General features: G+C 34.4%; 1 long non-coding RNA gene across 1 annotated transcript; it reads left to right on the top strand.

The window, feature by feature from the left end:
• The first annotated feature begins 6,963 nt into the window (after positions 1-6,963).
• On the top strand, positions 6,964-9,960 carry LOC130456532 (uncharacterized). The gene is made up of 2 exons (XR_008915544.1): positions 6,964-7,221; positions 7,322-9,960. It is a non-coding gene; the product is annotated as an uncharacterized LOC130456532 (long non-coding RNA).
• The last annotated feature ends 4,126 nt before the right edge of the window (positions 9,961-14,086 follow it).

Genomic DNA, 14,086 nt, shown 5'->3' with positions numbered 1-14,086 from the left:
CATTCTCCCTCCACACCTGTGGTTTTTAAAATCCCTAGCTTTCTTCAAGTCTCAGTTCAAATCCTTTCTTATATAATAGGCCTGTCCTGGGAGCAACTACATGGTTCAGTGGATTGAGAGCCAGTCCTAGAGATGGGAGGTCCTCAGTTCAAATCTGGCCTCAGACACTTCTTAGCTGTGTGACCCTGGGCAAGTCACTTGAACCCAATAATTTAGCCCTTATTGCTCTTCAGGCTTGGAATCAATACACAGTATATTCTAAGATGGAAGGTGAAAGTTTAAAAAAAAACCTGCCCTAGTCCTCCCAGCTGCTAGACTCACCTCCTCTAAAGTTGCTTTCTATCTAGTCTGTTTGTGTCTTGTCTACACCTATTTATTTGTGGTTGTTTTATGCACTGGAATATGAAGAACTCCTTGACAGCAGGAACTATTTTTGTCTTTCTTTGTATCTCTAACCCTTAGTACAATGCCTGCCATATAGTAAGGACTGTATAAAGTGATTGTTTCCTTCCTGGCTATCTCTTAAGAACATCAGTTTCATTTTTTACATAATAGGTGTTTGCCGTATTAAATATTTTTGAGCCTCTCCTTGAAGATTTTCATTATATGGATGGGCGAGGCCCTAGAGTAGTCTACTATTTTCTGTATCACGAATCTTATTTTCTAAAAGCATTTTCTTTGTCCTTTCCTACACCCACCTCTGAATTAAAGGTATAACAAAGCCAGGGATTTACAGACTTGGTTTAGAGAATCTTATCAAATACTTGAGAGAATTTCATATTAGTTACAATTATCTTCACAGTGCTCTGGGTGTGTCTATAAAGTGTGAGCACAACAAAGATAGATGACCAAGTGTCCCATGAAATCATGCTTCTTATTTCATTCAATAATCTTCCTTCAGCACCTACAGTCTTCTCACCTTACAATACCCCCTCCATCGTGCTGGAACCTTCTCTCACAGATGAGTTCTCTTGGGGTCCTCCATTTTGGAGACAACCCAGGTGCCATATTTGATTCTCCTCCAAACTATGATTTGGAGTTCCCTGCTCCCATTCAGAAATGAAATGCAGCCTACCTGCCTGTTTTTAACTTCTTTTCATCTTGAAGAAGGATTCTATAGTGTGTGTGTGTGTGTGTGTCTGTGTCTGTGTCTGTGTGCATTCATGGGAGGGAGTATATCACAATATGATTGCAAGGGGAAAAGTAAAAAGTCCTCAATTATGTAATTAAAAAAAATAAAAGTAAATGGGTAAATATCCCATGAAATGCCAAGTTAGCTAAAGATATTTAATCCAGGCTTCCACCTGGTGACTGATTCAAACACTATTCAAATGGCCACTGCCTAATAACCCCTAGCTAGTCACTTCAGGAGGGAGCAAATCAAAACATTTTGTAGGTTTTACAAAATCCTCTGAGGTTAGAGGCATTAAAGTGATGTCAATTATTATTAGAGTATATAACTTCAACACAGGTAATAAAATGCATACACCTTTTCTTTAATAGCTGACTTGTCATGCAAAACCTCTGGCTTCTTCTCTTTTCCATTCCTTAACCTTTCTTTCACACACATATAGATTGTGTCAACAAATAATACAACCACGACTTAACAGTGAGGAAAAAATTTACAAACCGTTAAAAGGCCATATGTTTTATAAGACAAGAAAATCTCCTGTGTATTTCTAAAGCTCATCCTGCCTTCAGGAGGAGCTCACCACAGTAAATATGGTTCAAAAGCCCAATCATTAATTTTACTTAGGCTTAATATGTCATAAAGCTAAGGAAATCAGGACCATTTTCCTCTCTGCTGGGGCACAAAAAAGTATATTAACTACTCCAGCCAGGGCTGTGAATGATTTATTAATTCAATTTGGGAATGTGTGACTGTCAGATCATATAAGCCCATATTATAAAGACACTCTATAAGAAGGTTCTCCTTCTTTCCTTAAAACGAAGTGACTGACACTGGCCAGAGTTCACTGCTAGGTCTCTCTGTGTCTCTCTGTCTCCCTCTTCCTCTTCTCTCTCTTCTTTTCTCCTTCTGTTTCTCAACTTTTTCTAGCCTCTTCTATTCTTCTTCTTCCTTCCCAATCTCCACAAAATGAATGGAATTGCTTTAGTGACTCAGGTGCCCAGCAAAAATATTCATTTAATCCTGAGGAAAAGGGTTCTGAGTTCTGACCCTGTTATCACAGGGGATCTCATGTGTTAAAGCCTCTCTTGTTCTAATGTTTCCTAACACCAAAAGCATTAGTGAATTGTTAGCAAAGGGAGCTGTCTGCATCTAAATATAAATATTCTCTAGAACATACTCAAAATGTGGCCATCCAGCCTTTTCTTAAAGAACTTTAGTGAAGTGAAAATTACCAGTTCTTAAATCAATTCATTCCACATTTGAACATCTTCATAGTATTTGTTAGTAAACAGTTTTTCCCTCTTTATATCAACCTGAAACAAGCTTTTTGGGAATTTCTACCCATTATGTGAGTTAGATTAGATGCTACTCAAGGTTCCTTTCAGCTATATCATCATATAGCCTATTATCCACTTCTAATATGCAATAATATATAATCAATATTCTACCTAAATTCAAAGAATTATATTTACTTATTCTTCTCAATGCAAAGGAAAAAGTGCTAGTCTTGGAGTTATACATGAGCAAAATTCAAGTCCCATTTATGCCAGTTATTACTTGTGGGACCTTCCTCTATGTGACCCTTACTTTTGTATTTAAAAAATAGAAAACTTGGAGTAAAGTAACATTAAGGTCAATCAATCAACAATTATTTATTAAACTTCTACTATTTTTCAGACCCTGTTCCAGTTATTAGAGATACAAGTATTAAAAAAAACCTAAATAATGTCTACTCTAACTCTAATGAAGAAGACAAAACGAAATAAAAATATATATAGCACACACTGGTTATAGATAGACAGATAAGAAGATAGGTGGATAGAAAGATAGCTAGATGGATGAATAGATAGATAGAGTAATAAAAGTCTACTTAAATAGTCTTTAAAATTAATTAGTATGGGAGGGAGGTCACTAATACCAAAAGAGAATAAGGAAATTCCATTTTGTGGAATAATAATGTCCAAGAAAGCAGCCAAGTGAGAAGTGATGAAATTATTTCCCAAAGTGTCCTAATGAAACTAAGGATCTAGAAGGTGTTCCTAGATGTCCACAGCACCCTTTCCAACCTAAGGAAGGGAGGAGGACCAGGGGCATTGAGTGTTGAGAAAGTTGGAGTTTCAGAGTTCATTTCATCTTGAGGAATGTTGAGTTTCTAGAGATCACACAGTCCAGGAAAGTAGCCAGATGGGAAATGAAAAGCAATCCAGCCAAGTTGTGAAAGGTTGTAAAAGTTAAACATATAAAGTTATATTTTATTCTAGAAGGTAACAAGAAGTCCCTGGAATTGGTTAATTAGGGGACTGACATTTAGATCTCCATTAAGGAAATTTACTCTGTCACAATGTATAGAATGAACTTCAGAAAGAAGAAATTTGAAGGAAGGAGAGCAATTAGAATGGTATTGTAATAATCTATGTGAGAACTGATGACGGTTTAAATTATGTTGATAGTGGAAAGAAGTTATGTGTTGGAGATGTGGAAATATTAATGGTAATATTTGACAACTAATTTTATATATGGAGTGAAATGAACAGTTGAGAAAAATGCTAAGATTTTTAAAGGGCAGATATATTTTTGATAGACATCGAAGGAATGTAGATTATGGAAAAAAACAATGTTTTAGACATGTTGAGTTTAATAAATCTCTAGGACATCTCATTTGAAATGTTCAACACATACAGGCAACTAGTGATCTGAGACAAGTTTGGCAAGGAAACTAAGACTGAATATATACATCTGAGAGTCATTTTCATAGATAGAATAGTTAAACATATGGAAACTGATGGAAGGTTATACAGAACTGAGATGGGGAGCTATATGTCATCTCCTTCAATGGGCTAAAAAATCCTAGAGAAGAGAAATTGTGCGTATTATCATCTAGTTTAGTATCTGGCTTATAAGCACTTAAATGATTTTATATATCAACGAATACTGTATAAGTAATATGTATATATCAATAAATTTATCCACAAAGTAATTTCATAAGGGGATGTATAATAACAACTTGGAGATTTAGGAAAGGCATGGGAAATAGCACTTGAATTGAGCTTTGAAAGAAGCTAGAGAATCAAAGATGCAGTGGTGATGTGGGGTGCAGTTTATAGGAAGGCATGGAGGTAAGATATGGAAAAGCATGAATAAAAAACAGAAGGTAGCTCAGTTTGGCTGAAGTATATAGAATGTCAAGGGGAATACTGTGTAACAATCCTGGAAGGTTAAAGACGATCCAGATTGTGAAGAGATTTCAATACTAAACAGAAGAATCTATATTTTATTCAAGAAGCAATAGAGAGCCACTAAATATTCTTGAGCAGAAAAATGTTAAGTATATATATATATATACTTTTAGGAATATCAATTTAGAATCTAGGTGGAGGGTATATCATAAAAGGGGGAGGCTTTACAAGGAGATCTATGAGAATACTTTTGAAATAAGTCAAAATGTTTTTAAAGCCTAGAGACCAAATCAGGATAGTAATCTTGGGAGTAAAAAGGGGGAAAAAATTAAGAATTGTGTGCAGGAAGAGAGAGTTTGAAGATATGTGTGAAGGTAGAGTATATTAGTACTAGTCCTTCTCTGAGACTTCCTGAAACCATCTTCATTTCTTCTATTGTTATAGACTGTTCACATCCTTCCTCCAACCTTTTTTCTATATACAGAGGAGCTTTGGTTCCATTCCTATTGAAATTGTAGATGACAAAGCCAAGATTTTATGAATCACAGTTTATTTTTTTTAAATCATGTGGTGGTGATTCATTTCCTAATATATTCTATGCATGATAAGTATGCAAAAATCAAGGGATAATTTTGGAGATCAGTGCCTTGCCTATAATTTACATCTTGCTGCTGTTACCTTCACCTGTTTCTTAACTGATCTATGCTCAATAGGAAATGTTTATTCCCAGTATTTGAATACAAATTCCATCGGGAGCTGGTTTATTCTGGGCTCATTTGGAAAACTATTATGGTGGTAAGCATTTACAGTAACGATAAAATAAAAAGCTTATGTTCTCACATCAAAAGGTGATGAAAATGTATTATTAAAAAATAGCGGTCATATTCTGGAAAATAGGGGATGTATGTTGCTGCCTTAGGGCAGTGATCTTCCATTCTGTGTATATATAAACACACATATATGTGGTATACATACATATTTACATATATATTGTATGTCTGGTATTTATATCGCAATGCCTCAGTTTTTCTTTTCCCAAAGCAATAATAATAGTAATTGTCATTATTATAACTGTTGTCCTCAGAACTAGTCATATATCATGTGGCATACCAAATATAGCCAACATGAAATAGTCATTTGTCCACATGATTTATGAGTTTGTAAATGCTGGCAATAGAAGTATAAAGACAAAATTGATTATAAAGTTATACATCAAAGTAAAACACAAGGGAAATATATTTGAATTATGGACAAATGTATAAAATTGAAAGTCATACTTAAGATATCAAAATAATTATGTATTAATATGAAGCTACCATTGAAATTCATCCTCTAATACCTCAAGTTGGCATGGAAGTAATCTGGTATCCACAGACACCATGTATGCAGATATTATTGTGGTCCTTTGAATGGGAAATATATCAAAATTATGCTTAGTAATAGAAGGAATTATCTGAGAAAGCTATCTACTTAAATCTATAGAAATTATTGTGAGAATGTTAGCTATATAATAATTCACATAATTTTTTGATCAATCCAATTCCTGAAAATATTTGCATTTAAGACATGGAGGAGAACTAACATTAAAAATAATATACTAATAGTGTAGGAAGAAACCTAAGGTACCCCTTAGATCAACCTGTATCTGAATGAGAATCCAATCTGCACCATCTTCAACAAATGGGCATCTAACCTTTGCCTTGTTTCAACTAAACAGGACTCTTAGTTGTTCTCAACTCAATATCCCATCCTCCTTCAAGTGAGAGATAAGCACCTACATACTGAAGCAGCAATCTGCTCTATTTTTGAAAAGATCTAAAAATTCAATTTTATTAAAAAGCATTTATTAAAAACCTGTTATGGGTATGGCAAGGCATTCAGTTAAGCACTGAACATACAAAGACAAGAATGAAATTATGCTTGCCTTCAAGGCACTTACTTTCCACTTGAATCACATGACTTGTATACAACTAGATAAAATGCAGTTTAAAGAAAGTTGGGTCAGAGAAAATTTCCTGGAAGAAAATGTATGTGAAAAGCCTATCTGCTACCATAGAAGGAACAGAGTTCAAATGCAGATTGAAACACACCATTCTCCACTTAATTTCTTCTGTGAATTTCAATTTAATTTTTAATTTAATACAATTTAAATAAATATATTTAATTAATAAATATATGTTAAATATATATAATTAAAAATAAATTATTAAATTAAAAATTAAAAATAAATAAATAAAATTTCATATAATCAAGAAGTATCCTGTTTTACAACATGACAAAAGGAATAATATATTATACGATAATATATCTACAACCTATATTATATTATATATCTTCTTGGAGGGGCATGGAAGGGAAAAAGGAAAAGGAAATTGGATATAGGTAATGGGGGAATTTGTTTCTCTTGGATAAGCATTTTTATTATAATGTAGTATATATTTATATTTTTGATATGTTATATATTGTTTATATAAAAATAAAAATATAACAAAAAAGATATATATGAAGAAGGAAAATTTGGATTTTGGGAGGCAGAGCTAGGGAAGGAGGCTATTCAAATCATGGGATTGGTTTGTGTTAAAGTTCAGAGGCAGCAAACAAAAAGTTGAATTTAGAGAATAATAGAATAGCTGAACTAGAACATAAGATATGTGAATAAGAATGACAAGAAATTAGTGTGCAAATGTATATTAAAGTCAAATTATGGAGTGCTTTGTACATCAGTTTTAAGAGTATGTGTTTTGTCCTAGAGTCAGTAGAGAGCCATAAATGGTTTTGGAGAATGCTTTTGAGAGAGAAGTGACATAATTTGTCCTGAACATTAGAAGATTATTTTGGCAGCAGATGAATTGGAGAAAAGAGAGACTAAAAGCTGAGACCAATAAGGAAGTTATTGTAGTGGATACATGAGAGGTAATTATTGTCTGTACTTTGTTTTGAGGAGGATCAATGACATCATAGGTATACAATATCACCAGATATACAAAGTCACCAGCCTCATTTTTTTTTCCAGAGTCATCCAAGTCCAGTGATAAGACACCAGAACAACTGGGGATCACCCAGTATGGAGTAGATGATCATGCTGTCTTCAATATCTTCCCAGCCTCTAGGTGTTGCTGCTTCAGTCACTTTTGTGACTGTTGGAACAAATTGTTCTCATCCACCAATTCCACTGGGGGAAGTCTACATATACTTGGGGTATGTGACATTCCACTAAGTCACTAATAGGTTCAAGACCTGTAAGTTACCCTCAATCTGGTTTAGCCAGTCTGTAAAGATGATTTTACCAGCATATGACTGCTATGCATACTATCATTTCTTGGGGCCATAAGTGAGAGTTGGGAGTTGGGTAGTTGTGAAAGGTAGATAAACAGCCCTGGAAAAAGGCTCAGCAAGTCCTCACACCAAAGGTGCTAATCCTCACTTCACACCCCATATACCCCAAAGTGAGAAAGGAGAGACTAGAATCCGAGAAACCAATTAGGAGGCATTTGTAGTCACTAACTGACCAATAAGGGCTCAGCAAAGACCAGAGGCTTAGGTAGGAATGTTAAGAAGCAGTTAATAACTTGACCCATGGTTTGTAGGAGCTGAATAGAGAAAGAAAAGTTAACCATGAGTCCAATATTATCAATATAGGTAACTGGGGAAATTATTCTGTGTTCAAAAGAAATAGAAAAGTTTAGGAGGAAGTGGGTTTCAGGAGAGAAACTAAGCATTCCATTTTAGAAAAGTTGCATTATTTTATTTCATGGAAGTATCCAGGTGAAAATGTTAAGGAAACCAGCTGTGATGTAGATTTTGTGATGAGGAGAGAAAGCAGAGTTAGATATATAAATTTGGCAGTTAGTTGTGAAGAGATGATAATTAAATCCATGGGAGTTAAAGAGATCAATAAGGGAGAGAGGATAGAAAAAGAAGGATACAACTTTAGGGAAGCCCAAGTTTTAGGAACAGTACATGTGAGCAAAGAAGATTGATAATGAAAGATCATATAGGCAAGAGGATCATCATGAACAAAGAATTTTAGTTGAAAGAGACCTCAGTTTTCTTTCAAAAAGAAAAGGAAAAAAATAGTAGTAGTTAGCTCTAACTTTAAAATAGTAGTTGTAAATCTGTAGCTAGTAGGACTTTTTTGTTTATAGCAAGACAAAATTTCTTTCTTTGCTACTTCTATCCATTATCCCCAGTCCTGTCTTCTCAAGACAAGCATCTAATCCCTTTCTGCATGACAGCTCTTTAAAGGCTTGAAGACCAGTTAGTAACTATTTATCATGTAGCTACTAGGTGCCAAGCATCAAACTGAGTCCTGGGAATACAAAAGAAAGCAAAAAAGATAACACAGGAAACCTGGTATATATGTTTTAGGCATCTTTATTATTAAGATTATTTTCCTGAACTCTTTTCTTCTCTGGACTAAATATCAGTTCTGTCAACTAGGCCTTATGCAATATAACCTCTACTAACTCCACTATTTTATTTGGGATGCTCTGAATATTTTCCAGATTATTCAGATTATTCTTAAAAATGTAGCATCTACCACAGAGCACAATTCTTCAGATGTTCTTCTTGACCAGATGATTCATATTGGTCCAGTGGCTCAGTCTTGGGATTAGAACAAAATGAGACACTCCCAAACCATAAATCATTTAACAACAGATGTTTTCTTAACGAGAGTATAGAAAAGAAATATGGCGGCACTGATTCATTTCGGCTCAATTCCCTTTTCCTCAACATTTGCTATGGTTGTGTGCCTGCTTAAAAGATGGGATAACTTGAAAATATGGTTTCCCTTTTAACTGTTTAGAACTCAACTGTCATATCATTAATGGAGTTCACTACTGAAGAACCACAGCCTACTTGGGCCTCATTTGCCATGTACTCCATACCTGTCAAAGATTTTCTTGTTGAAGTATCCCTTATAATCCCTTTAATTAACTTCTCAGTGACCTCCTTGAGTATCACACATTCATTTACCGTATCAACATGTCAGCTGTGATGAAGTGTTTATGCTGATTGGAGCCGGAGGCTGAGCAAGCAGCACATAGCAAAATCTCGGAGATGGAATGGGAACAGGAGCTAAGCCCCAAGCTAGTGCTTATTCCAGAGTTATAGATGAATAGACATCAAAAGAAAGCCAAGAAAGCTTTGCCTATACCTTTGGCTAATGGAGCCAAGTGGGCTATACTGGGGGAGAGAAAGGTAGAATCCTCCTGATATGTAGGAGAGAACACTGGATCCTTCTGTGGCCTCTGATAAATCAGCAGTCTTTTACCCAGAATTCCAGGTGGACAGGTGGATATCCTTGCAAAATTACAGCTTACAGCAGTATTTCTGATCTTGAAAATGAATTTCCAACTCATTTCACTGTATTTTACTTAATTCTAAGCATTTTCCCTACAAACATAAGTAAGCACTGTGGTGAGACACTTGGTAATATAACTAATTTGGACTTAAAATATTTTAAAACATTAAACTTTCAATATACCCTTGAAAAACAGACCTTATTCAGGAAAATATTAAACCCAGTATTAAATTAGTAGTAATAATCAGAGAGAAACTTGCTTCAGTTAATGCTATTACAAAATGTGTGTGTGAAACACTGCATAATAAAAGGTATTTGAGCCAAAAATAAAATAGCTTTTATTCACCTGCTGATGTCTTCTCTTGTTTTATTGATCAAAGGGTGTCAAATCATATTTTACAACTTGACAGTCACTGCATATTGATAGGAAACATTGTTTGCAACAGAGAAGACAAGTGTTTGAGGACTTTTCTACATAGTCCAGTTTTTGTAAAAAGTGTTACTTACTGGGTGGATTATATGTGAAAATGTTATAAATTTGTAATAGGCCTCCCATGTGGATGGGAACTTGATGAAGTGTCTATGGGTATAGGATACATTTTCTATCTGCCCCAGGTTCCAATAATCACTACTAGAATGTGACTTCCTTTTCCACAAGCTGGTTCCTGTAGGGTAACTTCTAAGATCAACTTCAAATCAACCTGGTAGAAGACTTTGCGAATTAATTGAGAACAATGAACCTTTTCCTCTTTTTCCATTCAACTGAATGCCAAGCTCCCCAGGGAATGCATCATCATAGAGAGTTTTATAATGGTGATCAGTTTGGATTCAGGGAAAAATATCACTAAATCTTTCATAGAAATCCAATAGGTATAAGTTCTATACTCCTGCTGGGTCTGTCTTCTTTGTTAAAGAACAAAAGGAATAGACTCAAGTGAAAAGTCAAGATGTGACCCATAAGAGTCTAGTCATTCAAGAGTACTTATTGCACAAAGAAGTAGAGAGTATTGCTAATGAATACAATACTATCATAGTATATACTGAATAGGGTTGTAATAAGCCTTGAATAAATTAATGTATGCAAAATGTTTTTTACCCTTTAAAATACTATCAGTGATGGTTATTATTACAGTTATTATTATCTCCTTGTCTTCTAATAGAATTTTAAAAGAAAGGGGTGATATAATAAATCATACCCTAATATTATGCAAACAGTATTTCATTTATTCCCATAACAACTCTGTGAGATAAGTGCTATTATCTTCATTTTGCAGAGAGGGAAATTGTGGTAAATAGATTAAGTTATTTGCTCAGGACCATACTACTACTGCTCTAAGATGAGATTTTAATTTAGACCTATAGAAGTCCCAAATTCCAAAATCTATTATTCTATTCACTTTATCAACCAGTTACCAAGAAATAAAGTGACTATCCTTTTGCTATTCTTTTGTATTTAGCATTATGCTTTGTATTTAGTTTTCTAGTTACACAAGTAGAAAAAAAGAACTTTTGTAATTAAATAAAAATTAGTATAATAAAAACTCATCTTTTTCTACAGATTCTCCAAAAGCATTCTTGTACAACTCTAGTAGTAAGCAAACCAAAGAACAAAAATGATGAGTATGTCATCCTCTTCCCACCTAATTTTGATCTCCTTTGTTTGGTAATTTTTATGTTTCTTAGTGCTTGAAGATCATGAATATTTAGTATGGCTATAGACATTAAAATAGAGTTCTTGTTCTTCTATGGACTAATTTTAATATTATTATTTTAATAATTATTTATTCTCAGGAAGATTGGAGAAGGAAAAAAAAGCAGTCAAGTGCTGAGGAAAGGAAAAGGAAAGGAGAACAAAATTTGGAAACAACAAATGGGTTTAGGGCTTTTGGAAAATCACTTAACCTATCTGAGTCTCAGTTTACTTACTGGTAAATTACTTCCAGAATTAGATTACATTACTTCTGAGGTTCCTTCTTTCCCTAAATTGATAATCCTGTGATCTGCCAAACTAACCACTGCTGGGCTAATCTTGTATGTTTTAGGATACCAGGAAGTTCAAACAGTACAGTGTGAACCTTAAGCATCTTGAACAAAGTCTGGAGAATAATTTCATTAACAAATTTTACTTTTTCCAGTTAAAAATAATTTATTTACCACCCATTCCATCCTTCCCATTGTAAAATAGGAAAAGAAAATATTGTAACAAATACGAATAATCAACCAAAATAATTCCCCATATTGGTCATATCCAAAAGTAAGTGTCGAATTCTGTATAATTGGTTAATCAATGAACTGTTGAGGGAGAAGTATCATTCTTCATCATCAGACATCTGGAATGAGGTTGACTCTTGTATTGTTAAGAGTTCTTAAATATTTTAAAACTCTTCACAAAAAAAAAAAAAAACTTACCTTCCATCTTAGAATCAAGACTCCGTATTGGTTCCAAAGCAGAAGAGTGGTAAGGGCTACGTGATGGGGGTTAAGTGACTTGCCCAGGGTCCCACAGCTAGGGCATGTCTAAGGCCAGATTTGAATCCAGGACCTCCTGCCTCTGGTCCTAGCTCTCAATCCACTGAACCATGTAGCCGCCCCCAAATTATTCACTTTTAAAATGTTATCCTTATGGTATAAATTGCCTGTTTGTGTTTGTTTGTTTTTTTTTTAAAATATGTGATAGAGACTTTCCTCTTTTTGTATTCTGGATAGATGTTGCTCAACACAGTAGTCTAACCAGGGAAAGGTATAGAAGGTTATAGTGGGAATTGGGGGCCTCATAATTCTGCCTAATTTCTGTGTCCACAGGGAGAATTTTCAAAACATTGAAATAAGGAATCCTTGAAGTCATTATCATTGCATAATTTCATAGCTTTCAATATAATTTTATTTAAGGATGAAAAATCTTTGATCCCTATGCCTCCAAACAGGGACAAAGAGTATTTACCTATTTCCAATTCCTTCTTCCATTACTTTCTTGGAAAGCCTGACCAAATTAAACATAGCTAGTAGGGGCAGGAATGCTTGTTGTTCCATGTTGTTGTCTTAGTTTAGAGCAAGGGTTCTTAATGTTGGGGTCCACAGATTAATATAAGATTATTTATAAATGTAGATAGAAAAAATTACAGCTTTGTTTTCAATAATCTCTAATTGAAATTTAACATTTCCTTCAATTACATAAAAAAAAAACATTATTTTAAAAGGGACTCACGGGGCTTCATCAAATTACCGAAGAGTTACAGGAGACAGTAACAAAGGTTGCAAACATATAAAAGGCAGTGTTTTTACCCTACATAACAATTTAACAAAGGATTTTACTTTTTTTTTTAATTCCTGCTATGAAGAATTTGCTTATTAGATTGTTAATTCCAAGTAGGTGCTAAAGAGACTTTCTACCACTTCTTTCTCTCTCATCAAGTCCATTCTTTAAAGATTTTCTTTTCCTGCATTAACACAGACTTTAGCATTTTGCTAGAGGAGAATTCCTCTACCTTGTCTCTTTTTGATAGCTAGTCAGTCTCCCTCCATTCTCACCAGTCTTATAGACAGAATACAAAATGGAATTTCCAAAGCAGTGTCAGAGGGAGTTTGTGAAACTCATCAAAGTTCCTTTGAAATCAAGAGGGCAGGCTTCCTGAATCTCTAGACTCATCTAGACTGCTTCCCCTTTCACAGAGAGAAAGATAACCAACCCCTGGTCACCCTGTCTTCTGTCCTCTGCAAATTCCTGAGAAATGCAAGGGGTGAAATCTACAACAATGCTGACAGACACTTCTCTATCCTCCAGATGGAAAATAGATAATTAAATGCATGTGTCTGCCATAACACTCTATTTATCCTGGCTTGTGAATAGTGAATTAATATCTCCAAAGATTCCACTCATAACAAAGAAGAAATGGATAAGAATTGAGCCCTATCTGTTGCTATTGTACATAGATCGTTGTTTTTCTCTTTGCTTTTCAGAATGACAGGAAACTCGGAAAAAGAATGAAATATTAAAAGAAGAAACAATATCTCCACATTTTTTCTAGAGTATTTTCAGAGGGACTTACTGTGACAAAGAAATCTGATGGGATCATAGGCCTGAGTGAGACCCCTTATTAGCTGTGTCACTTGAGGAAATTCACTTATACTCTGTCTACCATAGTTTTTACATTTGAAAATAAGGATAATAATAACACTTATATCCTATGATTATTTAGTATGAAATGTGTTATTTGCAAAAAATGTTTCACAAACCTAAAAGTGCTATATAAATGACAGTTATTATTATCATTATTATATCAATAATAGATTCCAATTCTTTTAGCTTAGCAAAATTGAGGTGTAATGAGCTTCTTGGGAGAGCTCTAGTGCTTCTAGATCATTGAAAATGCCCTATATCTTGATGTGGTTTGGTACTTTGGTTTTGTGAATACAGAAAAAGACTTTCATTGGACTTTAATGACCATTTATTCACTAAGTTTCACAGAGAGCCCA

The sequence above is a fragment of the Monodelphis domestica genome, chromosome 1 (assembly GCF_027887165.1).
Source record: "Monodelphis domestica isolate mMonDom1 chromosome 1, mMonDom1.pri, whole genome shotgun sequence".
NCBI lineage: Eukaryota > Metazoa > Chordata > Mammalia > Didelphimorphia > Didelphidae > Monodelphis > Monodelphis domestica.
This window is presented reverse-complemented; position numbering and strand designations above follow the sequence as displayed.